A 27,028-nucleotide genomic window follows, 5' to 3' on the forward strand; every position below is an offset into this window, starting at 1 on the left:
TACCTGTGTGTTCGTCCTCACGTGTGTTTTATGCTAACAATATTTTGATACATAGTAATGAAAGTACTATATTTCAGGGAGACGATGGAGCCTCATTCCGTGCTGTTTATGCGGATACAGAAAATATAGTCGTTGCAGCGCAAGAGGAAGGGAGGACATGCGGAAACGAATCGGAGCTACAACGTGCAGATGTTGAAGGTCGAGTCAAAAAAGTTGCAAAGAAAAAAAAACAAAAAAAAGGTTAGTTACAAACAGTTCATAACTTTAAAAAAATGTTTGTGCTTATGTTTTTTCCAGTCAATTCTACTACACTCAATCTTGTGTTTAAACTGAACATCCCTTTTCCAATCTCTCCTCCAGTTACCCGTGGGTGTCAGAACTATACACACACAGACAGTGAAGCGAATGAGAGATGTGGCTTGCCAGACCGTGTACACTATGGAGGAACTATTAATTGAGGCGAGGCGTGTTCAGGCTCGAGATGCTCATGTCCAATGGCCAGAACATGAATTAACTGTGTTTGGAGACTACAGCAAAGTTGCATTGGACCATAACTACAGTGCGACTGCACCACCACAAGAAAATGTTATTGAATGTATTGAAGATAGCTCTGAAGTAGTTGCAGATCAATTTACACAATCTACACCCGCCAAAAATTTGCCACCAAAAAACCTGGCGACATTGTTGTGTTCTCCCATCAATGTTGAAGTAATAGATGTCAAAATGACAGAGAATGAACCAGCCGCAGCATCCATAGACGCATAGACGCATCAGAACTTGATATCAGCGATATTACCTTCCAATGTGTTGAAATCTCCACAGCGTCACAGGCCGAAACAACGTTGACGCAGGATGACAGTCTAATGAAAGAGAGCAAATGCATTGTATTCGACAGTTGTTTGATGGAAATTATAAGTATGCTGAAATGTGTGCATTCCATTAGAGGGAAAGTATGTGGGAAGCCATTGATTAATGTGACTCGTCAAATAAAAGGCAGTAACCTCAAAATAAATGCCGCCTGTAGATTAAATCATAGGTTCTCATGGTCTGCACAACCGATGCTGGGGAATCTACTGTGTGCAGCTGCATCACTTTTTAGTGGCTCCAGTTTTATAAAGCTAGAGGCTTTCTTTCAGTTTGTGGGACTCCATTTCATTTCTAAAGCGCTGTACTACATATACCAACGTAATTATCTGTTTTCGGCCATTAGTGATGCTTGGAAAATTGAACAATTGTCTCTAGCAAGTACATTCTAAGGCAAACGATTCAGGCTATCCGGTGATGGACAGTGCGACAGCCCTGGATCTTCTGCCAAGTACTGCACCTACCACTTTCAGGACATGGATAGTAAGAAAATTGTGAGTTCGGTGGTCGTGCAGGTAACACAATGTACATCGTCAGTGGCCATGGAGAACTAGGATTTATAAAATCAGTGGAATATCTACAATCAAGGGGAATGCACATCGACCTCATAGCCACGGATAGACACGTTTCAATTGCCAAGAAAATAGCTTTCGGGGCATGAAACATCGCACTCTACTAGCATTCTTGGCCCATAACAGCAATGTCGGACGTGAACAATCTAGGACTAGGGGTAAAGTAAGGATGCCTCGCTACACTAAGGTGTTTTCAAAACAAAGTAAGCAATGGGTGATCAAACCAGTCTATGATGAAATGCAGTTCGACTTTGTGAAAGGCCTTATTGTTGCTGTGTTAGAGAAGCACAGATATGGAATTTTGGACGTTTCTGTGCAGAGCAGTGATCCATTGACACCGAACATTGCGACTGTGCCATGCCCACCCGAAGCACAGCTGATTGTGAAGTACAAATCCCGGTTTAAATAATTGCAATACGATTTTCTTTTTGTAAATAAATGTTATTGTACAGTGTACCTGTAAACCTAACCCCTACCATCACCATCATTGGTGGCGAACAAGCTTGGTGTCATCTTTGAATTCTCTCTATTCACCTCACATATGTTCATGTATATATTTTTTTCATGTCTCATCTCATGTAAATGTAAATGCTGCGCACTGTTAACGGAGGGAGGCTTGCGTATTGCAAATAATAAAACAAACAAACAAACAATAAATCTCACTTTTAACTCCACTCCTGTGGTACTTTATACTTTCCCTGACCTTCTGCCAAAAATTAAATGTCTCAATTTGGGCTGCAAAGCTCGCAGACAACGGGGACAAAATTGGGGCACTTAGAACGCACCAGCCAAGCGGGCCGTGGCATTTGGGAGAGAAGCCAGTTCGCATTTGCACATTAAGGCGCACTACGTAGACGGATTCTAAACTTCAAGTTCTCACAGATGCCTATACTATGTGATGTTGCAAATAAAGAATGCGAAGGACAGCGCCCAGATGAGGCCCACAAGTCGCATTGGAAGTATAAGGGTCTATTGTTTTTTGACCTTGAGACAGGGACCATGCCGAAAGAACTACATTTGAAGGGAGTGCGCAATAACGTAAGAGACGATAAGGCAGAAAATTCAGAAACTAGACCGAGTTTCATTTTAGTTCAGTATACGAAAAATCGTTGTCAAGAGCACGGTCCGTTTTACAGACTGCATTACGAAGAGACACAATGGAAATTTCAAATATAATGTAAGTAAGTCTTTACACGCTTTTATACCGGAATGAAGATTTAATGAATGGATGCATGAATAAATGAATGAATGAAGAGTTAGGAAAAGCAAGTAAAACGTGTTCGTAGTGGGCACATGGGCATGCAGGTCCACTGGCCTCACCGATCTCGGTCCTTGGCCCAGCCACTTTTCCCTGCACTGCCTACCTGCACTAAGGGACTGTCTCTGTATTCTTTAGCCCCTTCTCCCGGCATTTACCTTGCACTTGCCACCAGCTGGCCCTATTATTTAATTTTTATTCAACTAACCATGTACAGCCCTTCCCCATGCGCGATCTGAAAGACACCTGGCCTAGTAGGATCGTAGTCTGTCTGCCCTTGTTCCCCACCTGCCTCGTCACGCCTAGAAACACTTGAGTATAGGCGCGTTACAAATGCCATATCATATATCATATCATTCCTCACGCATGTAGACTAACTGTCGTTTATCATTGTGTGTTGGCCTCGATTTATTTCGTTACTTTTCGCATTGATTTTAGAGCCGAACATACTCCATTGAACTATCCTTGCAAGCAAATAGTTTCTGATCGGCTGTAATAAATAAAATAAGTAATATTAATGAAGATCGGCTGGCGAGAATAATTATATTTTTTTTGTTTTCATAACAGGTATTTGCTCCCCTTCTGCTACTGCCATCGGTTTGAGAACCTGCAGATGGCTTTTACAGTAGACACCTGCAGCTCCGTGGGAACAACTGGAGCACACTGACAATTTTATGGGACGATCGCCAAGGGCCCACATGCCCTTACACTGTACTAGTGGCTAGAAGCAACAAAACAACCTTTACGATGGACTAGTGCCTAGTTGATGGAACAGCCTTGCGGTTCACTGTGCTTCCAAAGTGCTTCTTTTAACGAAAAGCAACACCCTGTGTACCATGCCGGATACAGATAAAATAAAATAAATGGCTTTTGGAGTTCATATGGCAATTGCTGAATATTCTCTAAACATTTAATGTAAAATAAATGTACTTTACCAAATGTACCGTGTTGCTGTTTGATTTTAAAGTAAAGTTTCATATTCCGAATTGTGGCGCGCTGTGTTGTGAGATGGTCTGTGTTGGTTTCCGGGTTCTGTGTGGAGTCGCGTAGAAGACGACTGGGAGCATTTGCCTACGCAGCACAGTAACGTCACGGAGAGAGGCGGGGAATATGAATGTTTTGATAATGTCAGGCTCAGGGCCGGGGGAATTGATTTAGTGCCGCAAAAGCAGGTCAGCCAGGGCGATGGGGGAAAAGATAGGATTATCAGAAAATGGCGGCTCCCTGGTGCTTGTTTTCGCGTGCGTTTAATGGACGAAAACTCGGGTAAGGTCCATAGGAAAGTTTTCTAAAATCGAGCCACTTAGGCTTAAAAAAACATGGCCGACCCGTAGGGACAATAAAAATGTTTACTAGACCATGCCTTTAAAGAGGAGCGTTAGGAATGGGGTCAGAGCCACACTAAATCGTTTGTAAAACGCTGATGTGAAACCGTCCGACCCTGGAGCCTAGCCTGCCGTAAGCTCAGATATGGCAGACTTCACTTCCTCTACGTCGATTGGGCTATTCAGTTGTTCTCTGCCTGCTTCCGACAGCGCGGGGAAGGTGATTTTAGCCAAGTATAGGTCCGGACTCTCGGTCGTGTACAGCTGCTCGTAGTACTGGGAAAAGCGCGCTGTTATGTCTGTTATGTCTGTAGGGTTGACCTGGGGCTCATTGGAGGCCAGTTTTAATTTTGGGACTGCTCTGTCAGCTCTCTCTTTCCTGAGCTTGGCAGCCAACAACGTATGTGCTTTATCCCCCTTTTAAAAATTGTTCTGTTTGACAAATCTCAAGTGGTATAGTGCTTTCTACTTCAAGATTTCTTTAAGCTCTAGCCGCAGCTTCTGAATCTCCGCCATGGTCTCTACCGCCATTCCCAACTCCCCAACCAAAGCTTGTTCTTTAGCCTCTATAGCCCTCTTCACCTGCATCTCCCTTAGGAGTTTCAGCCTTTTTTCTGAGGATCCCGGAGAGATTAAGGGGCCTCTTATTGTCACTTTCGCGGCTTCCCACACTGTCGGGCAAGAAACCTCCCCTATGTTATTTCTCTCAGAAAAGTCCCTAATCTCATTATCTAGTGACTCTCTAAAAAGGGCATCCTTGAATAATGTATCATTGTATATCCATCAACCCACCACCTCATTTGAGGACATTCTTATTAAATGTTCCAGTCTACTTTTCAAAAAAATGTAGTCTATCCTGGAATATGTTTGGTGTGGGGGGGAGTAAAACATGCATGCTTTGCTGTGCGGGTGCGTGGACTTACAGGTGTTCAGGTTATGACTGTCTATTAAGCATTGGAAGGTATTGTGGACTGGACGGGGGAGAGCCCCTGCTCTGCATGATTTCCAGTTGCAAACCGGGTTCATGATTTGGTTAAAATCCCCTCCGCAGATCAGTGGCCCAGTTCTCAGACCCTATAGGGCTGTAAAGAGGTCTCTCGTAAATGACGACTGCTGGGCGTTGGGGGCGTAAACTGAACACAACACAATTGGCACTGAACTAATTGAATCTTGTAACACCAGTGATCTCCCTGCAGGGTCTCTGTGAATGTGTGAAATTTGGAGAGCAAGTGAGGAGTGGTACAGGATGCCCACACCTCCATTCTTTTCCGATCCTGAAGCCCAGATTATGACCCCTGTATTCTGCCTCATAGATCAAATTCGCTCTCCTGCTTGTACTTTGTTTCCTGGACAAAAAGAATGTCTAGGCTTGCCTGCTTAAAGTTAAGTTTTGGAATAACATGGATCTCTTTTATGGGCAGTTTAGGCCCTTAATATTCAGGGATTCAATTCTAATAGTTTTACCGCCCATTGCTAGGACAAAATGAATGTACTCTTCATCATTAGCCAATGACAAGAAAAAGATTCAGAACTTTCTGATAAGTGTGTTTCCAGACTACCTGGTTTACGTAGCATGGGCCATTGCCGAACCCCTGGGTGCCCACCCTCCCCCACCCATCCCGAAAAAAGGAAAGAATAAGAAGGTCAGTGTGGAAGTAAAGGAAAGTTGAGAAGTCCAGCTAATCATCTTGTCTTTGTGGAGACGCCCCGGTTAATCGCACGGGGCCACACAACGGGTATCACCCCCGCACCTCAGACTAATTTGTGTCTTTCTGGTATTCCATAACTGTGCAACCTCAAACTGTCAACTTACTAGTGGTGCCCAGCCCGGCATAGTTCCTCTGTGTCGGCACATTGCCCTCTGTGTACTCTATTCCAATAACGATTAAGGTGTGTTCAGTCGCTTACATTTTTTCCTACCTTTCGTCTTGCTTTTCTGCCTCCAGGGTCCCTCAGGCGCCCGCGTCCGTTCCGACGAGGGGGCAGCTTTTCCCCCTTTGTCCTGTCCATGTGCTCTTGCAGATTCTTGAACCCACCAGTCGCTTCCTCGCCCGAGGTAACCCTGATTTCCTCTTCATTATAGGTGAAGATCAGAGTAAATGGGTGATTCCACCTGTATTTAGTCCCTTTGTCTTTCAGCCATTGCATGAGAGTATGGCAGGCTTGTCTCTTGGCCAATATGGTCGCAGAGAGATCTTGATAGATCCTGACCTTATAGTCTCCAAAGTTGATGGTGTCTCTTTCTCTCACCTGTTGGAGGATGTCTAGCTTATGTTTATAGTGGTGGCATCTTGCCAGAACTGACATGGGGCCTCCTGGGGGACCTCCCGTACGGTGAACTCTTTTGAATTGAAGCTGTGGTTGTATGGGGGCCTGCAGTATGGTGGAAATGAGCTCTTTGATTTTTCCAATGATGCAGGCATCTCTCCCGGCGGTTCTTTGATGCCTTGGATTCTAATATTCGCTCTTCCCTCCCTGTTCTCTAAATCATCCAGTTTTGCCTCTAGGTCTCAATTCTTCTGCTCAAACTCCTGAAAACGACCCTCTGATCTCATTTCCAATATGTCCACAGATTTTTGGTGTTTTTCGAGGGCCTCAACCTTGTCCTCTATCATGTGGACTTTTTCCTGGAGGACACTGACAGTTGCAGTCATACTTGACCTAAATGCTTGAATTTCTTCCAGTAGGAAACGGATGTCGGCCTTAGTTGAAGTCTCTTGGTCATTCCCGGGTATTAGTGGCGCCATGTTTGCTCCCTCTCTACGGAATTCCAACAGTTTTCTGGCCGTGGAAGGTGCTATGGAGGGCTGCATCCACTGGAGACTGTTACCTCCTTTCCCCCGTGGAGTTAAAGAGCTGGCTGTGCTCAGCAAAGCTGACATATTCATTTGCCCCGCTTTACCCTTCTTTGCCAGCCGCTGCACTCAGCTCCTAATCTTTTCTGTTGTTGACCACTTCAGGAAGCGATGTGTGGGGAAGGGCGTCAGCTCCCCCCCTTCGTTCTCCGGTGGGAGTGTATGACAGACTTCTTATTAGCCCACCTCTCCAGGGATTCCAGGCACCACTTACCAATCCCTATGGAAAGTCCAGATCGGAGCGGTTCTTGGGAGAAGCAAGCTGTCTCAGGCTTTATGGAGCTTTCTCTCCTGCATTGCTTCCCCGAATTTCAGGCTGGTGCTTACTTCGGTGCAGGGTTGGCGATTTGCGCCTTGGCTGAGGCTGCGGGTCACCTTTTCCCTCCTGAGACTCATGCATGGGTTGCACAGCAAACAAAGTCAAGGCCCTCCTCAGCGTATCTGAGGACCTCAACTGAGCTCTGAGTTGTCACCCTTTGTTGCGCTCTCTCCTCTTTCACTGCTGCGGGCAACGTCCGGCTCACTTGTTGATTATGCTGGGAGGGTGGGTAGTCTTGGTGTCCAGTTAAAGTATCAAAATCAAAAGGATTGACTGAAAAAGGTGAGAATACATTTGTTCGAATTACAATAGGCTCGAATAGTCATTTTTGAGAATCATTTTCAATCAATTTTGAACATAACATGTATTAATAATATTGACTTACTCTGTATTTTGTTTTTCAATAATGAATTTATTATGGTTTGTATATGTTTCTTTTACATCTTACATACAGTATAATATATTTTGTATATTTACTAACATTTTACAAATATTTAAAGTCATTTAAACGTTTATATTGCATTTGTTAAATATATAAATATATTGGACACCTTTTTTTTGGATTATTCTTTTTTTCTTGCATAGATTATTTCTACCCTGGATTGCTGTTTTGGATCGGAGCCTTTCTTCCTGGATTTTATGTTGGTATGTTTTTTTTCCTTGGATTGATATTTTTTTTACTTTCCCACAGAGTTCAGAATCGTATTTTGGTTTATTTTCGTATGGGTTTTTTGCCATGGATTGGTGTTTTTAAAAAAAAATATAGAATTTCGACTTGGTTTATCTTTCGTACCTCTTTCGGATGTGTGTTTTATTGGTTTCATGTTTTTGGTGATATCGTTTGGACTACAGATATGGCAGTGTTTGGTGAATTTCTGTTTATTTATTCTAGCATTTTAAGTTGTACGCAATGGCTTCTAAGTACTGCATTGCTTCCATTGTTTCAAAACTGTTTACTATGCTGGTTATTCTTTCCTCGTAATGTCTATATTTTTTTGTGTTATGGGGTGTTTCCCAGTGAAATGGATTGTGCTATTTTTTATTTCTTGCGTGGTTTGTTCTGTTTTAAGGTGATTTATGAAGTGCCATAAATTCGGATTGTTTACATTGAATTCCTTGTTTATTTTGCTATGCCGTTCTTTCTGGATGTTGTTTGTTCTTGGCCAGTTTTATTTTACTGATTTGTGGCAATTCCATATTTTAATTTGGTATTTTGCTCTTCTTCTTGTGCCTTGTCGTGCTAGTTGGCCTATCCATGTATTTTCCAACTAGTCCATTAAATCAGATAAATTCTTCCTCATGATTGGTGAAATACTGTGTTGTAATCAATGTCTCATAATACATTATTACACTGTCCTCTTTCACAAATGCCAATGCATATATTTTCTTGATTTGATGTTGAAATTCTCTGTCCTCTTTGTATTTTGTTCTCAACCCTAATTTCTGTATTTTTTTCCATATTGATTGTCCGAAATGAAAAAAATAGCCTTGTATGTGAGTGTCCGGGTACGTTTTTTCAAAAGCTTTCAATTGTCCTTGTTCAAAATTCATGATTATTGTTTTTGGTGATTTGTCTGGCAATGATTTCTTGATTTTTGTATATACACATCTATATTGTTCCTCTGTTTTCCCTGGCATTAAAACATAAATTAAAGGTATTACTGTTCCATTGATTGTTCCGTGAATACTATAAAATAGATGAAATGGTGCTGGACATGATTTGAAGGTTGCCTCTCCTTGCCATATTGATGAATCTCCTAGGTGTGATAAATTTGTCGAAGTAGCAAAAATCAACATTTTCTCATTTTTTATATCCAATGTTGTCTACAGAAACTGTTCCCCTTTGTCCGTTTTTTGTAAAATGTCCGGTACATGCATGTCTATATATGTTTGTGGTGCCATCGGCAGGTTTTCCTTTTGTTGTTTCTGTCTATTTACGTTTCTTTTCATCAGCTTCGTATTTGGCATTTAGGCAGCTACATGGAGTGGCATTGTTTCATATGTTTTCTTTACTAGCGAGCTGGTCGCTTCATTTTGATTTTCCTCTACATTTTTCTTAAGTTCATTTATCAATTTTTAATTAATACAGTTGTAGTGTCAGGCATATGATTATGTTCCCCTGTACAACTTATATTTCCATTTTCAGATATTGCTCTTCCTGTACACTGTATTTGTTATGTTCCGTACACTTCCAATAACTGGTTTCTTTACGTGTCGATTCTTTATTGTTGATGTATCCTTCAAATACTAGCTGCGATCCTCCCATTTGTGATTTTATGTACTCCATTTCTGTATCAATACGTATCTGAAATAGCCAATTTTATCGTTAATTATCGTTTGCTGACTGTAATGTGCTAATTTTATAAATATTTCATGAATTTCATGTGTTTCACTTACCAGATGATTTCAATCAGGAAATACGTTATCGTCTCTTTCTTTCGTGTCAGCTGGTGTTTCCTTGTCACCTTCCCTCACGCACTGACAGTTTGTTTCCAACCGTCACCTATGCAGATGCTTTCTGCACAAGGTTCTTTACTCTTCGTTCAGATCTAGTGTTTTAACCCTTTATCGATCAAATTTTCATTTAATATGTTGTTTAATCTTCGATCCTTTTGTTTCGAACAAATCACCCTTTACATGATTTTTACCTGATGTCGGACCTTTGACTTTTGATCCTTTTGATTCGATGTTTTTCGGTCCTTTGTTTTCGGTAATATTACCTATAACCGGTGGTCTTGGCAGCTGCCTGGATATCGCCCCTGCTTGCAACCTACCACTCCAGGAACTTCGCTCTCCTCTTTACAGTCAGGGCCCCCTGGCCCCTGTTGTTGGCTTTCTCTCCAGGCCATCCATCAGGAACTGTCCATTCCCAGGCAGCCAGAAATCAGCTGCTCCTCCTCCTCAGATCAGCTTCACCAGCCCAGCACTATTGTGCTTGAAACTTGATGAGCTGGACTCTTGCGGGGCTACGCACAGCTGCGTGCCGTTAATGGAGCTGAATCTTCCCGGCACCTACGGTCGCCCACCCCCAGTGCTTCCCGCTCCTCAATGGCTTGGGTGATACAGGGGCCTGACCCCCGGCCCGCTACCCAAGCCAGCTCAATTCGGCACTTCTACCCCATGGCTCCCCCAAGCACCGCCCACCTCTCTCTCCTTACCCCCTTACCCTGACTGGCAAGGGGTTTGGGGGACCACAAAATTGGTCTGCATGTCTTCTGCCATGGCTCGATCCAGCTCCTGGGAAATGGAGCGCTGGCTGCTGTGATGGTGGCTTCTTCACGCCGACCGGAGGAGGAGGAGGGGGGGTGACCTCCGGTGTCGCAACAGCATAGGGCTTCGTGTTCGTTGTTCGGGTCCTCACCTGCACCCGCTGCCGAATGCTGCGACAGGGCATGGAAGAGACTCCGGAGGGGCTCCAACACCTTTCCGGGCCTCACTCCACTGCCCACTGCTGGGGCCGCCTTTCACCCTCAGCCTGGCTGCTCTGTGCACCTTCTCGGGATTGCAGGTCTGGCTCTGATGCTGGGGTTACTTTGCTGCGGTGCCTGATGCTCCTCCCGTGCTGCTCTGCGCCCTCCTGCGTCTCCTCACAGCCACCGCACTGCCCAACGTATCAGGCTTTCCACTTCAGCCGCAAAGTCGAGGGGGGGTGCTTTACTAGACCCTCATTTCTCAGGAGAATACTGTCCAATTTCTTTAGCTCTGCGTTCTGCAGACTCCTGACTGCTTTGGGCTAACATGCTGTTGGTTCTACTTTCATACGGGCTGGGCAAGTGAGGTTTGTCTGCCTTAAGTCATAGGACTGCGGGGGGAACGATGATCAGGCTTCCATCTTGCCAGTGCCCCCTGGTGGTCTCCACCAATGTTTATTTTTAACAGGATTTAAGTGAAGGTCATGCATAGTGCTTAGAAATCAAGTGGCTAAAAGCAGACCTGGTGAAGATATTTTTATTACACCAGTAGTGGATTTACATGTCCAATTAAGTCATAAACTCTCAGAAAGATGAAGACAGCTGCACAGGCAGGCACCCATGAATCAGCAGGACAGATATAAAATTACCGGAGTACGGATGATTGGGGAGGTGGAGGGGAGGACAGAGCGTGTGTGGAGCAATGGGGTGGGCAGGGCATAATGTACTAGCTGACGATTGCTTAGCAAGGAGAGATTCAGGTGTTTTGAGGAAATCACACAACACTGATATATTACAGCTCACATGGTGGGGTATTAAAGTGCAGGAAGAGAGGTGCACACCACAGGGAGTGACTACCAGCCCAATGTTACAGCAGTAAGTGGATGGTGCCACAGACAGTGAAAATATTACAACACATGGCTTGAAGAGTACACCATTGGGAGAACACACAACCCCCACTGAGAATGTTACAGCACAAGGGGGTGAACACCTTGCTAAGTGCCACCTGCGGGGCCGAGCAGTCATCTGCACGCTCTACAGCCCCCCTCCGCAGCCAGAGAAAGTCTGGAATATCTGGAATTGTTATTGTTCTCTCAGTGACAGAGGGGCCCAGAAGCAGAGATGCCATGTTAAGGTGCCTAAAATACAATGGATAAGATAAGGGGTTGGCGGAGGGGGTGCTGGAGCACCCCACCCCACACACACACACACACACACACACAAACACACAACTCCTCCCTGTCCAGAAACAGCATAACCTTAGACCTGGTTATCAGGGTGAACTCCAGGGGCATGAAGACCTCACCACCTACCACAAGCATGAAAGTTCAGACAGCGGTTGGCCAGGATTGAGGCCCATTGGCAGAGCTTTGTGGTAGTGAGTGTGATGAAAGACTGGGGGTTGCTTCTAGCCAGGGCTGAGTTACATTGGTAGAGCTGTGTGTGAAGGAGCCACTGACTGTAATGGAACAACAGGAGGTGTTGCAGGCCAGGTTGGAGGGTCCATTGGCAGATCTGTGTGTGAGCCACTGTAATGGAACAACAGAGGTTGCAGCTAGCCGGGATTGAGGTTCATTGGTAGAGCTTTATGTGAGCTGCTGTTATGGAACGGGGTTGCTGCTGGTTAGGATTGAGGCCCATTAGCACAGTTCTGTGAATAGCTGTAATAGAAGCAAAGGGGTTACTGCTGGTAAGGGTGGAGTAGTAGTGACAGTCAGATGTGCTTTGCGCTAGTTGCTGTTATCAAAAAGCAGGCATCAATGGAGGTGTATGGCTCTAACGTACTGTAAATGCGGGGGAGTGGGAGGTCAAGATTGGGAAGAGGTGCATTAGCAGAGCAGTGTGTCAGCCTCTATAATGTCATAGGTAGGGGCTCCTTTACGTCATGGTACGGTACATTTGTAGAGGTGGGTGTGAGTGGCAGTACTGCATTAGCAGTTTAGTTTGGAGTTGCATAGCAGAGCTGAAGTGCACTTTAATAGGTCTATGGGTTGCCAGTATTCCCACTACACCCCTATAACCATCCTCATTCAGTTCAGAGGTGGGGGATCACTGCATAAGGAGAGGATATTAGGTAAACAGGGTGCTGTTTTACAGTATAGCTCAGACAGGGAACATTAAAGCACAGGAAGGGGAATGTTAGAGCTTATGGAGAACATATTATACAACCCTGCCAGAAAATGATTACAGCACAGGGGAACACATTGCAGTAGAGGTGGAGAATATTACAGTCCATGGCATCATAGTAAGAAAAAAGTTCAGCATTTGCATGCAGGATAGCAACACACGGAAAACATTGTAGCATGATGGCTAGAAAATATTACAGCACCTTGGAAAAGGTTCACTGCATAGGGTGAGAGTGAGGGTCAGAAGCACTCAGCAGAATGGGAAAGGGGCATGCATGTAGAAATAATCCCCTTACCTTTCAGGTCTGGCTACTGCCTTCAGCTGCTCTCAGCCACAGCCTCACTTGGGTCACCTGCTGTGGTCTACTGGTGGAGGCAGTGCGTCCCACCTCACCTGGTTGGTTGGTTGGCTGTCTTTCTTGAATCTGTCAGAGCACACCATGAACATGGGCACAGCACACAGCATGGACCCGGTACCAGCACAGCACTCAGACTGTGTCAGCAGTGTCTCTCAGGTGGCAGTGGCAGGTTCAATCACGGGCCCAGCCAAGCCTGCGCATGCGACTCGACAGCACAGAGCATACTAGGGCACATTCTTTTCAATGCGCACACGCCTTAGTGCGACAAGAGCGCAAGCCCAAAATTCATGGGCAGGGGCGGGCCTGGCAGGCAAACAAATCATGCAGCGAATAGTCACACCCGGGTTGGCCTGTATGGGTTCATATCGCCAAATGGCGAGTCATAGTTTCATTTTGAGTGCCCATTTATCCTTCCCCCTATAAAAGAGGCCCTATGGCCCGAACCCTACCGGGGAAACTCCCGGTCTCCCGGTGGGTCAGCACAGCCCTGCTAGAAAGGAGGCCTTGTCGGTGGTGTGAGGTTTTCTTCCTTTTTTTTCTTTTTTTCATCAACAGGTTGCATGTATTTTAACTACACGCAATTAAAAAACAACTAAAAATAAACGTTAACTGCCACTGGGACCCAGGGGTGGAGGGAGAGGCTAAGGGGGTTAAAAACAGGCTGGGGGATTTTTCAATTAGAATTCTGAGAATCTGCACTGATGGCGGCTCAGTCAGGACTTGTTTGTTTTTGTGGTCCAGCAGTTTGGGCAGGGCTGCTCACATTAGTGGCAGGGAGGCCAAGGTTGATTCGGAAATAATGGTATGAAAGCCTGACCGAAGCAATGGCAGTGGTTAATCAGACTGAGAGCCCTTACAATTTCTATTCAAAGTATATATTCGGCTGCATGAACTACTTGAGTATAAGTGAAACAATAAGGTTGGTAGTAAGAACAATGTCATTCTGGAGGGCAGAGTGTAGTAAGATCAAAGTGATTTGATGTAAAGCATTTAAGAAGGCTATTAGGTGTAAGCCAGAACAATTCCATTGGACCACAGATAGGCTGGAGAAAGGATGTTAGGAGGGATACACCTTCAATGCATGTGTTTGGTTGTTTACCCATCCATTGCCATGTTAATCGCAAAGTCAACCATTTTGACATGTGTATATGTATTACACAGGCATTTTACAGTCAATGACATCATATGCCTAGGTACTCGCATCAATTTCTAGATGTTCCCACCTTATTGCCAGGTGATATTCCTATGGGAGTGCCTGGCAAATGCCTATGCCATGTGTATTCAAAAGCCCCAACTGTTGGCTTTGCCAATTTGTGTTGGATTCAGTTTATCTCCCTAAGTGAAGGTAGATATGCCCTGATGTGGGAGCCTTGTTTGCAACGCCTAGGGACTCAGACTGCACCTCACTGAGTTGGTCCAACAAGAACCTACCTGAACATTTCAAAGCTAAAATGGCATGTATGGACTAACTTCAGATCATCTTCTCATGCATAGTTACCAGTGGGGTTCTGACCTAAATAGTATGCATATTTGTCTGTGTGGAAGCCTAGGCTGCCCTGGTCAGAACTTTTCATGAAATGGGCAGATGAGTACTGCCTTAATAACATCATACTATTGGAGTAACAATTAACAATGTCAGCATGCAAACTGAATACATTATGTGTATTGTGGGTCTTGTTTGAAAAGTATGATATAACTGCTAGGTGTGTAGGCAGTGCCAGAAATTGAAGTTCTTTACTGTGGGATCCCATCAGTGACAGAGGAGGTGGGGGCGGTGGGGGACTTGTGGATTTTTCCCACTTCCCCCAGTAAACATTTGGCTCTCAGAAAGTTAATCATGAAACCTTGAAAATAACACAAGAAAAGAGCATTTCTTAATATGTTTATGGCAACGTATAAATGGTGCACATCTGTTAAACTTAATAAAAGGGTATTGAAATATTTCCTGCATAGTGCAATTAGAGGTGGATTTAACAGTCGGACAATGGACTAATGTCTGTGGGCAGAGGCGTTGTTGGGGGGGGCTAAGGGGGCTATAGCCCCTGGTCTTTTGGTTGTAGCCCCAGATAGAATCTCAGGAGCTACAGCCAAAAGGCTAGCTAGCCCCCAGTCCCGACAGCTCCGACATCACCGTAGCCCTGGGTCTTTTCCAGACCTAGCAACACCCATGTCTGTGGAGCACCCTTGCTCTGCTTTTCTCCCCTCAAAATCAGTCAGGGCTGCAAAGGTCCTCCCAGTGATGCCTTATCTTTTTAACATGTCTCAGATGCTGATTATTTAAAATAGGAATTGATGAGTGTTAGGAAAAGGTACTTTTTTCTTTAAATTATATACACTTTTCACAGGCTATTTAAGTGTGGCTGTTGGGTGATTAGAAATGATGGGGGTACAGAACAAGCGGTGTGAAGCAATGACTTTGTTATGCATTTCATTTCACTTTGTGTCTGTATGGGATCTTTTGTAAGTTCTGATTAATTAGCATTCTGGAGCTTGTAGGCTTCCAATCAGAACGGGAAAAATAAAGCTACAATCAAAAATCATTTTACTGCCACTTTTTCCACTCCACAGGACTTGGAAAATTACCACCTATGATTATAACTTTATTGAGAAAAGCAAGCAGATTCCAAATCGTTAATTGTGGGAGAGATTTATACTTTTCCAGACACATAGTGCAAATGTGAGGTGAAAAGGCGATTCTGACTATGTTTTGCTATTTACTTTTCCAGTACTTTGTGGAAAAAATTAAAATTGCCTGTATGGGCCCTTTTGCAAATAAGGTATACACAGTGGCAGTCCCCTCTATTCAATTTAGGATTCAAAACAAAATTGCCCCAATACTCTTTTTCATCAACCCGATTCTACAATGATGAATACATTGTTGGGTTGGTTTATCATGTGACTTGTGCATTTTTAAAGTAATGTGTATAAATGTGAGCATTATTATTTGTTATTGTTTATGGCTTATTACAAACCTTTACAAAAACAGTTAGCAAAGTAAGAAAAATAAAATAAATAAATGTAAAAAGAAAAGTAAAGAGAAAAATCGAATACAGAAACTTACAAAATAAACAATATTTTTATTTCCATGGCTTGCAATCATTGGAATAAAAGTATGCAATTCATGAAAATATTTTTTTTCCTTAAAGTGTCTTTTATATACAGAGTAACAGCTATGGTAAGCAGGGTATAAGTACCATTTCAAAATCTGTACAAAAGGTGAGTTGTGTGCAAAGATCCAGAATTGTAAGATTTTAGGTATTTAAAACAAAATGTCAATACATATTTGTACCAACTTTAGCTGGGAAGATGTGCGGTCAAGTACCTACATTTCAGTCTATGCTGACAGTCTGGCTTTACCACTTAACCAAAGTGTGTAATCCTGGGAAAATCTCACTGTGTGTTTCCTGCCAAAATTAGGAGTCCCAAGAAGTGATACAGCTTGAAGTATGGTTTAATAGATAGATGGGCAGCGCAGGGGGCAGGGCCAGCCAGAGAAACATACACACATCCTTCTTTGGAAAATATAAGGCCACATTTACTGATCAACATTGTGACATTCAAAATAGCAAAGTAAACATGTCAAATAAGAAGTCATCATGGAAAATCGCATAATATAAACAGTATGGAAACAGTATGTACCAGACAATGATGTATAGGAGTTTGCAGGGGAGCGGTGGCCCTTCCTCCCTGCCCCATCCAACTGGGATTGATGCCAGGAGGCCAGAAACCCTTCAAACTCCACTGTCTACCTCTTGATCCCACCCGTACCTGCATGCTAGCACTCCAACTCCCACACACCCTCAACTCAATTAAAACTAACTGAAAAATTGTAACAGAAATACAATGTTGTGCTTCAAAATGTAATTTGTAAGAAACAAAATATCCGATTCCTTGCTTCAATATTTATCGAGGAGGAGGGTGCTGTCTTTCACAACAAAATGGCTGGACCACAAGCACCTCCTACATGGCCTCCTGGAAGTAGCCACAGTTTTCAGGGCGGTATTATTGAGCGCACACTATGCTAGATGGAATAAGGACTGGTATCCTCATAGCTCAGCCCCTGCAGAGGAGGAGGTGGCATCATCCTTGATTCTCCCGAGACAGGCCAAGAAGACCTGGGGTAGGTGGGAGTGATTGTAAATGGGAATGGTAGTCAGAGGGAGCTGGTGGAAGGTAATATTGCCACACTATTTGTTCTGCTTCTCTTTCACTTTGTACTGGTTTTCTTATATCTCAATTATAGCAGTATGCTGAAAAAAGGTACAAAACCTATTTCTTAGGGCATGAATAATTGGGATTCATCTCTCAGACTCTAGTTAAGTGCAGTATACAGCTTTTCTTTTTCATTTTTGGCAAACGTTTTCCATATTGGGATGGGGGAGAATATGGAAGATGAAGTGAGTAGCCATTGGAAGGTCAAAGTAGTGAGGGAGTTTGTGGAAGGAAACAAAGGAGCAAATGCAAGAAGATAGCAGAAGACTGTGGAAGAGGCACTGGAGAGCCTGTGATTTTGGAAGGGATGAGCAGGAGGAAGGCGAGAGCAGGTTTGAACAAATTGAGTGAACCTGTGTAAATCACCTCATGTCAGCAAAACCTGGTCAGGTGAACAGGCTGTTTCCAGTTAGAGTCCTACCCCTAAACATACAGATCCAATAGTAGAAAAAGACAACTTAATAACCATGTAACATTTGTTGCACTCATGACAGCGATTAACTACTCCCACCATAAGCTCCACATCCATGCCCCACCTACCCGGCACCATCTGTCAGCCTTGCCGAAGAATCCATTTGGCTCAAATCTACCAGGGAGTGCAATCCCAACAAGCATCTTTATCAGACATTCAAGTAGTCTTGTGGGTAAATATGTCAACCCTGGTCCTAACAACCTGGGTTTGAATCCAGGCTTCTGCACCTTATAAAGCAGTTTAACAGACTAAAGAGTTAAGGTCAAACTAAGGGCAAACAGATTTTTCTGATCCAGGAAGATATTTTTTGCCAGATCACAAATCTGAGAAAAGTTTGCGCCCTGCCCCCCTCGCCTCCCGATCACAAACCTGGGCCACCCAGATAATAATGTGTGGAGCCGGGCCTGACGATAGATGCATAGAATCAGTGTGCGCATAGAAATAAACACCATTTTGTAGTTATGGCAGATGCATAGCCTGGCATGGCGTGGCTGCGTGGCGCAGCTTTAGCTCCATGGAAGAACTCGACTAGTCCCAGATCCCAGATCCCAGAGCAAATTCACACAAAAGCTTCCCCTTGTACCTCCATTGTTGCAATTACTCAGTATCACTTGAAGGAATGCACTCTGCAACACTATGAGACAATACCAGGTTCCTCGCAGTGGCCATTAATTATAGCCGAACTGCCAGCAGACCTCTAACCCCCAACTAGAACACCCAGAGCCATGGCCCACACCACTATCCCAACCCCCCACACCCTTGCATTGTAGGAGAGTGAATAACACCAGATCAAATCGTACACCAACTGGCCATAACAGATCTAAGCATGTGTGACTGTTTCACCTCTTGACATAAATACATCCTTTGTAACATGAGGCACAGGGAGGGATACATTATGGATCAAAACGAGGGTGGAGGCCTTGGGTGCGAGGAGTGCGGTATAAACAGAGCAGGGAATGTGTGGGTCCTCATGATTGTATTTCTTCGTCCCTTCCTCCTGGCACCAGTCGCCGAGCCTCCCAAGTGCATGCCATAGTGATGCAGTAGTAGGCTTAGTGTATCGTAGCAGTTTTGGATAATGTAACTCATGAGAGACCCGACCTTTACTCTGCAGAGAGATGAGCCCAGCTGACCCATGTGGGGAATGACAGACGGCAGAGAAAGCAAACTAATTCCAGCCTGGCATCCCCTGTGGAGCAGGCCCATGTATAGGGTCTTGCCAATCAGTGGCGCTAATTTTTACTGTATGTTGATGATGGATTACTGACTTTTAAGTCTCTGCTTGTACTAGCTGGAGCCAGAACGTTCTCGAGCAGCAGATTCCTTTGCTGATACGTTTGTATTCTGTACAATTAAACCGTGTTATCCTTGCAAGCTATCTCTTGGCCTATTTTCCTAGAGGGGTATATTAATTCTGCAGTGAGCGTAGCATGTAACTTGCCTTCACAAGCAATTAATACATTTGCATAAAAAATAACCCTCCTTATAGAAATGATCAAATAGTTATTTGCTAAAATATTTGTAAGGAGATGCGCACAACCTGTTTTTTTTTTCTCATTTTTTTGTACTTTGATTTAAACCTTCATTACATAGAACTGCATTTATCCTCCTAACTGTGAATGGCTTCTTTTTTTAAATATGAATTTAACTCAAAATAATATATTCGGTGATAGAAGGATGAACAATTTGAAACCTCTATGTACAGCTTCAAACCTGGAGACTAATGTGCATCCCTGGTTTCAGTGTTTGATGGTTTCTACCTGTGCACCTTAACAGGAGGCAGGTTGCTTGAACCTTGCCCAGTATTTCACAGGTTTGTGTAGTATCATCTTTCTAAGTGCAATAGTCCCTCCACCGATGCCACTAAGAAAGTGAGGGACCTTTCTGGAATCAACAGCTTCCTCACTGATTCAAACAGGATACAAATCTATCCAACAAAGGCATCATTTTAATAACAATAAACGTGTTTTTTAAACAGAGGAGATCACCAACATTTGGAATTCGACATATTTGGCTGTGCTCTGTGTAAATGTCATCATTTCCAACACATAGCACAATAACAAGTGCTAGAACAGGCTAAATTGCTGTCAACACTTTTTTTCATTCAGTTTTGGAAAAAGTGTAAATGCATCCCACAATTAACGATTGTGGAAACCATTTGCAGTGGATTGTGATGGAGTCTAGCTACTTTTAGCAGGTACTTAAACCAGGCAGATTCCAAAGAGAATTCATTGGTCTTACACCAGCATGAACATGTCATGCTGGTGTACAACCAAACATGTTTTTGCAGGGGGAGTGGGCATGCAAATTGGACACATTAAGGGCATGATTTACAAAAACTTTTTGTCAAAGGGATGTTCTAATTGAAAAAGGCTTTTGTAAATCAGGCCCCAAGTCTATTCTGTCCACTCACGGTACCTGTAAAACCAATGACAATGCTATGGCTCATTAAAAAGGGTGTTAAGACCTCTAGAGGACTCAAAAATGAGCCCCTGTGACTCACAAATGACTTCCACATTCAACGAAGTCATTGACCCATTTATTATTTTGGGATTCATTTGTGTAAGAGCAAGAGGTTTGCCCAGTACCGGGCTTCATTGTAACCTCCATCCTTCTCTCACTCCTCTTCACATAGTAAACAGACTTTTATCCATTAAATACTTTGGCTCGGGCCTCAGGGCGAGACCAATGTGAATACATAAATCATAATAAACCCTAAAAATCCATCCTGAAGGATGCTTTACATTTCTGAAGGCAATAAAACATCACAAAAGGATGGTGAAACCAGGTACAAACAGTCCTCTGTGGGGTGACAAAGTAAACTAGCATTTATGTGTTTATACGTTTGGTACTGGGGGGGCTTTTAGATTGCTGTGCCGATGTACAGCTGTCTAGCCTGAGGAGGAACACACATTAGTAACACCACCAATTCGCAATCCCGCTTTTCCCCTCAGATTCTATTTTCTTTAGGTTAGGTGTTGTCATTAAGCTACGGACTGGCTGGATACTTTCTATGTTCACTGTAAGCCATTTAATATGATTTATCTTCTTAGAAACGCTAATAACTCTCCAGTTGGCAGGGGTTACACACCGGTAACAGCTAGATGTCTACACCAAGAGAACTGACACACTGATCCATCTTACCACAGAGTTTAAGGTGTTCTGCTTTTTTGTCGGCTCCTTGAATCATTTGCTCGCCCTCTCCAGAATATTGCCACGTTTACCACCAAGTGCAATCGGGCTTTTGGATGCAGTCCTACCCACATTTTAGGGCATATTTTGGCATGTTTTCTTTAATCACTAGCTAAAAATCATGAATATCCTTAATAGATTTTGAGTTTCCAAAACGTGTATTTATCTTGCCTCAATATAACAGGGAGTTTATTTTACGTCCACATGAATTCCACTAATTTTCTGCCCAAATACTTTAAAATGCTTTATGTAATCACTGTCCAAAATTCCTGTAAGTTCCCAATAGATTTGAGTGTCATACATTTTTATTTAAATCTGAATGAATCGCACAGCGGATTGAGTAGTTATTTTTCTAGATCACTATGAATTTCTCAGATCTTTCAAAATAATTGTGAGACCTGAGAATCAAACAAAACACATATATTCAGAACTACTTTTATTGAAGGTTTTACACTTTTAAAGAGTTCTGACTTGTGACACAAAAACACTGTTTGACTATGGTCCAGACCATTCTTCTTTGAAACGTATTAAACGCAGGCTGTTCTGCTTTGAAAATCTGGTCCAAGGTCAAGCTTAAATAGAAACAATGGACAATGGCAAGAGAACAATATTAGCACAGTGAAACCATGAATAAGGCTTTTATGAAAATCATACCATGGAAGGAAATCACTCGGAAGGGCTGAAAATTTTAAAAAGGGCAAATGACTGGCAATGATATGATATGATCGGTTATCACGCTTAATACCCAGAGGTTTTTAAGCGTAGACATGGGGATCAAACCTGTGTTGCTCCGTGTCGCCTTGCTTCCAAGACGAGCAGGTTGCCCCTGAGTTATCCTCCTGAGACTCCCTATTGAGAAGTTAGGCAATATAAGATTAAAGGAGATGCCCAGGATCACACATTGGTTAAGGGGTGAAGAGGTGAAGCTGGGATTTGTGCCAACTCTGCAATTGCTGCACTTGAACACTTTCTTTTCCAGTTATTACCATGAACTAAAACAATCTCATTTTATAAAGAAACAGACTTGGAAAGTACACAAAACATATTACCAAACATGTCAATTTTTAAACAAAATATTATAGAAGGGTGTTATACAAAATGGGAATGATTCGAGCTTCATTCTCTCCATCATCAATGGAAGTATATAAGAACCAGCATACCAATCGGTGTGATTTAACAAATTAAGGGGCTGATTCATGGAATTTGTGCGCCGAAAAATGGGGATTTGTGTGCCATTCTGCCCGCAGATCCCTGTTTAACAAATGGATCTAGGTTTGTCTTTTGTATTTTAAAGCTTTAAATACTTCCAAAACAATGGCTTGTGACATTTTTATTTATAAACGTGCATACAAACCTTTGACTTTTACCAAAAAGCAAACCGTTTTTTGTGTCAAACAGGCAGCCCTTACAATATGCGTTCCTGATCCCTTCAACTTATGGTCCGCTCTCTTCTGTCTACCAACCCTTCCACCCAAAAGACCTACATAAGAAGAAAGATCAAGTAATGGCTAAACGATACCAGCAGCATGCAAGAAGGCAAACCTCACAGAAGACAGCACAGTGACCTAAGATATATTAGATGATTTGACAGGATCACACTATCATCTGCTGGCAAATCCAGGATACAAACATGAACGCTGTTGTTCCATATTCTTGAATTTGGATACCTCCACGGTGGGGGCCGTGGGCAAGTGCCCCTTTTGGCCTCCCATAAAAATGTCTCTGAGTGTGACAAAAGGCAGAAAAGGCAAGATGAAAATGCAAATGCCAAAGTTGCTCCCGTCAGTCACGGCGTAGATGGGAAGTGGATATATGCTTTTGAATAGGACACAGCAGGGGTGCCTCTAGCAATTAAGAGTTTGTTAGTGGCTGCAGTTGGGGACAAAGCAAAAAATGTGTGGGTGTTAATAATTTTTGGGAAGAAGTATCTAGGACTGTAAGTGACATTCTGAACACACACATCCCTGCTACCCCTTTGAAATACCTGCAGGGCGACATAGGCAAAACCTCAATCAAATCCCGTAGATTTTTTGCAATAGCCAATGCGGTGGCCAAGAGAAATATGCTTAGGGCATGGAAAATCAAAACTGCCCCCACTCGGCAAGAGTGGCTAAAGTAGCTAATATTTGTACAGGACTGTGAAGAAAACTACACAAGAGGAATAGTGGCGTCCTGCAGACCAGAGGATATTTGAAGCCTCTTAAAACGCTATCTAAACGCCATTGGAGAGGAGTCAACGGAGGAAGCGGACTAAAATATATAACACAATATAATCTTCAGTATTATCGGAATAAAGCATACATATTTGGTAAATCCTTAATGCTTGTAAATGTTAAAATGTGCTACAATAATTGATAAATGCTTATGTGATGTAATGTGTTTGACAGCAAAAATAAAGGTTTAGAAAAAAAATGTGTGGGTGAAAGCGGGGTACGCAGGAGTAACACTGAGCAATGATTCCCATGATGGAGTGTTGTTTAAAATAATTAGAGTCAGTGTATAGCATGCACTGCGGAAGACATTCCCAGACACTCCAGACTTACAATTGATTGTGCAATGTACAATGGGAGATGATAAATATGCAGCTCAATACATTCTTAGGGTCCAAGAGATCTGGAGAGCAGAAATGGGCAACACCTGGGACCAATCAACTTCCCTTTTATATTTTATAGAATTGCAGAAAGCGCTCGACAAAATAGCGGGGATAGAAGCAAAAGAATGGCCTGAAATTCAAAGTATTATAGTCCACTATTGTAGAAGGATAAAGGAGCGTGAGAAGGAAATGATTCAGAGGCGACAGGCTGATGAAGCAAAACTAGTTCAAAATAATTTAGTGAAAGTAGTTGTGGTAGCAGCAGTGACGGCACATGTGGAGGAGGAAGGGTACGCCCCTCGTGCTGTAAATGCGAGAATATGGGTATTGTGTGCCGAAGGAGTTTAAGGATAGTGGGGTGGTAACCCGCCATTCTCGGGGCCCCACTGGCAAGGAGAACAGCAGTCAGGACGAGGTGGGTTCCAAGGCTCAAGGGGGGTGGATTTGGGGATCTGGGACCAAGAGGAGAGGGACCAGGGCTGCGCTGGACATGCAGGAGGTGCAGGCATTTTTCACGGGAATTCCAAAACAGGCAGGGTATGGGGTGCAACTACAACCAGCCGAATTATGGTCCCGCACCCCATGGAAATCCCCAGGGGCTACCTCCCAGAATGACATCAATACCATATTAGATTCACCAGACTTATACACAGCTACGCCCAAAAATCCCCGGCCCCTGTCATCCACAGCACCAGCAGCAGGCAGTCCAACACTACCAATCCCGCCCTAACCCACAGTCAGTGGACAATCAGAACGCTTTTGGCACTACACCTAATGGCACTGTAGCTCCATTTCAAGATGCTACAGTGGTATGGGGAAACCCTTTTTTCGTTCCCTGGGACAGACACTTATCCTGATCAGGATGGCCCACAGAGAGAAATTGCCTGTCCATTTCTTTCAATGATCCTAAATCCAGAATAGGAACCATTGGTGGTGGCAGAGATGGCGAACAAACAATTCATATTTATGGTGGACTCAGGAACCCAGACGTCATGCATCAGTGAAGGTGACTTCCCACTATCAGGTAAAACTCTCGACGTGCAGGGATTTTCTCGGGCTGTTTTAACAGTTACCTAAACAAAATATGTAGATGGAAAAGTAGGATTGAAGGTCGTAAGCACCCCCCTCTTACACTCTAGGAGCTCTCCTGTCAATTTGCTTGATAGTAATCTGCTTAGTAAACTGAACATGACAATCTCATTCACAGGCAGTTGTATCATCTGCTCCACACCTGGCATGTGTTCAATAAGGCTAATGCTTGTGATACACTCCATGGCATGCAATGTAGTGGTAAGAGGCATTCTAGTAAACCCAGATATGTTCATTTATGGCATTACAGTGCTAGCACATGCAGTGCCCCAGATCACAAGGGCCTGCTGGAGAGTATCCACTGATTTCATTTTGCAGACCGTGGTGTCCCCAGAGCTAGTTGCAGGTACAATACTCTTCCTAGACCTAGAGGGTCTGCTAGTGTCAGCCAAAAGAATTGTAGTTTTAGTCACTGACCCCCTTGGATACCAGTGGCACACCATGTTATGCATCAATCCTACTGTACCCCTTAAAAAGGTTGACTGATGCAGACCTTTTTGAGGACAACAATAATGACGGGAATATCATCTTTAAATGTGCATACCCTGTGAGAAAATGGTGGAATACCGAAGAGTGCATAGCCCCCTCATGGCTGTTGTCACACCACTCCCATTCAGCCATGCCAATTTACAACCCGGTCCCACGTATGTATGGACCACTAACCCACATGATGTAGGGATGTTGAAGGAAGTGACCCAGTGATAATCACCCTAAAGGCTGGGGCAGTATTACCCCGGGTGAAGCAATACCCATTGTTGAAAGGGGCAGAAGGGGGGATTAGGGAGACAATACAGGCCTTTCTAGGCCAATGGATTATAGTACCCTCCACCTCAACACACAACACAGTGATATACTCCCTTGAAAAAGCAATGGGGGCAATTGGAGGATGATCCAGGATCTCTGCCCCCTTCATGACATAGTGCAAAAAGGTTTCCACTTGTCCCAAACCCGTCATCCGTTTTGTGCAGCATCCCCAAAGAAGTAATCGATTTCACAGTTGTAGATTTAAAGAAGGTCTTGTTCTTGGTTCCCCTGCACCCAGACTCACAGTACCTCACAGCATTTACCCTGGACAGAAAACACTACAAACATACTTGTTTTCCCCAAGGGCACTGCAAGAGCCCCAGCATCTTCAATAGGATACTCCACGGAGACCTAGGGAACATCCAGGTAACCAGTACAATAATTTAACATGTAGATGATTTATTGGTGTGGAGTGACAGCGAGCAAAACTATCTCAGAGACTCCATTGCCCTATTGTAATTGCTAGCGTGTAAGGAGTACAAGGTAGACAGGTCAAAGCTCCAGTACTGCCAACAGGAAGAACTGTACCTGGACCAACTCATCTCTGAAAATGCTAAAATAATTATCCCTGACAGGGCAGCAACAGTGTGTGCCACTCCCAAGCCACTCACAGTGAAAGATATGCAGGCATTCATAGGATTATGCAATTACTGCAGGGCATGGATTCTCGACTATGCAGCATACATGAGGCCACTTTTACAGGGCCTCGATGAAGTACAAAATAAAAACAATAGAATAGAATAGACAGCAACCATGACTAAGAGTTTCAATGACTTCAAGTAGGTGATCTCAACGGCCCCCGTCCTTTCCACTCCAGATTACACGCAGGAGTTTTATATATTCTCTCACTTGAATGGCACCCCCATGACATCAGTGCTGACACAAAAGAGCACCATGGGCCACAAGCCCCTGGTCTACTACAACAACACACTTGATTCGGTGATTCAGGGGCAGTTCGCACGTGAACAAGCTCTTGCGGCCGCCACCTTTGTCATTGAAAAAGTTCCATAATTGTGAAGGGGTGCTCAGTAACTCTGTATTTGGATTACTCAGTATTTGCCATCTTAGATCGTTCAAAGTCCACCCTCACCACCCAACGAGCATCAGCGTATGAGATTATTCTCTGAAGCCCACACATTTACATCTTGAGGTGTAAAACAGTGAACCCGGCCACGTTCATCACAGAACCATGAACCGACAAGGACTTGCAACAGCATGACTGTGCAAAATATGAAGGTGAGGGGGACAACATTCCCAAAGCCAGAGATAGCCCTTTTTTTATTTGATTTAATTGTATAACAATTTTAAAAAGTAGTCCAGCATCAGAGTTCCATCTAACATATAGTTTGTGTTCTTAATTAAGGTGAGTTTCCTTCTTCACATCTAACATCAGGCCTCCTAGGTCGAAGCCAATATGCTTTAAGAATAGAGGGACTGCAATGGTACACTTTGTGTTCTCGCCACTCATCAGTAGTGTCGCCCATGATTCCTCATCCAGAGTGCTTTCTTTTTTCAGGATTTTCATAAGGTGGATTTCCCTTGCCCCTTCCGTTCCACTGCACGTCAACATTAAGTGAC

Source organism: Ambystoma mexicanum, chromosome 11 (assembly GCF_040938575.1).
Source record: "Ambystoma mexicanum isolate Mex_15411 chromosome 11, UKY_AmexF1_1, whole genome shotgun sequence".
Classification (NCBI taxonomy): Eukaryota; Metazoa; Chordata; class Amphibia; order Caudata; family Ambystomatidae; genus Ambystoma; species Ambystoma mexicanum.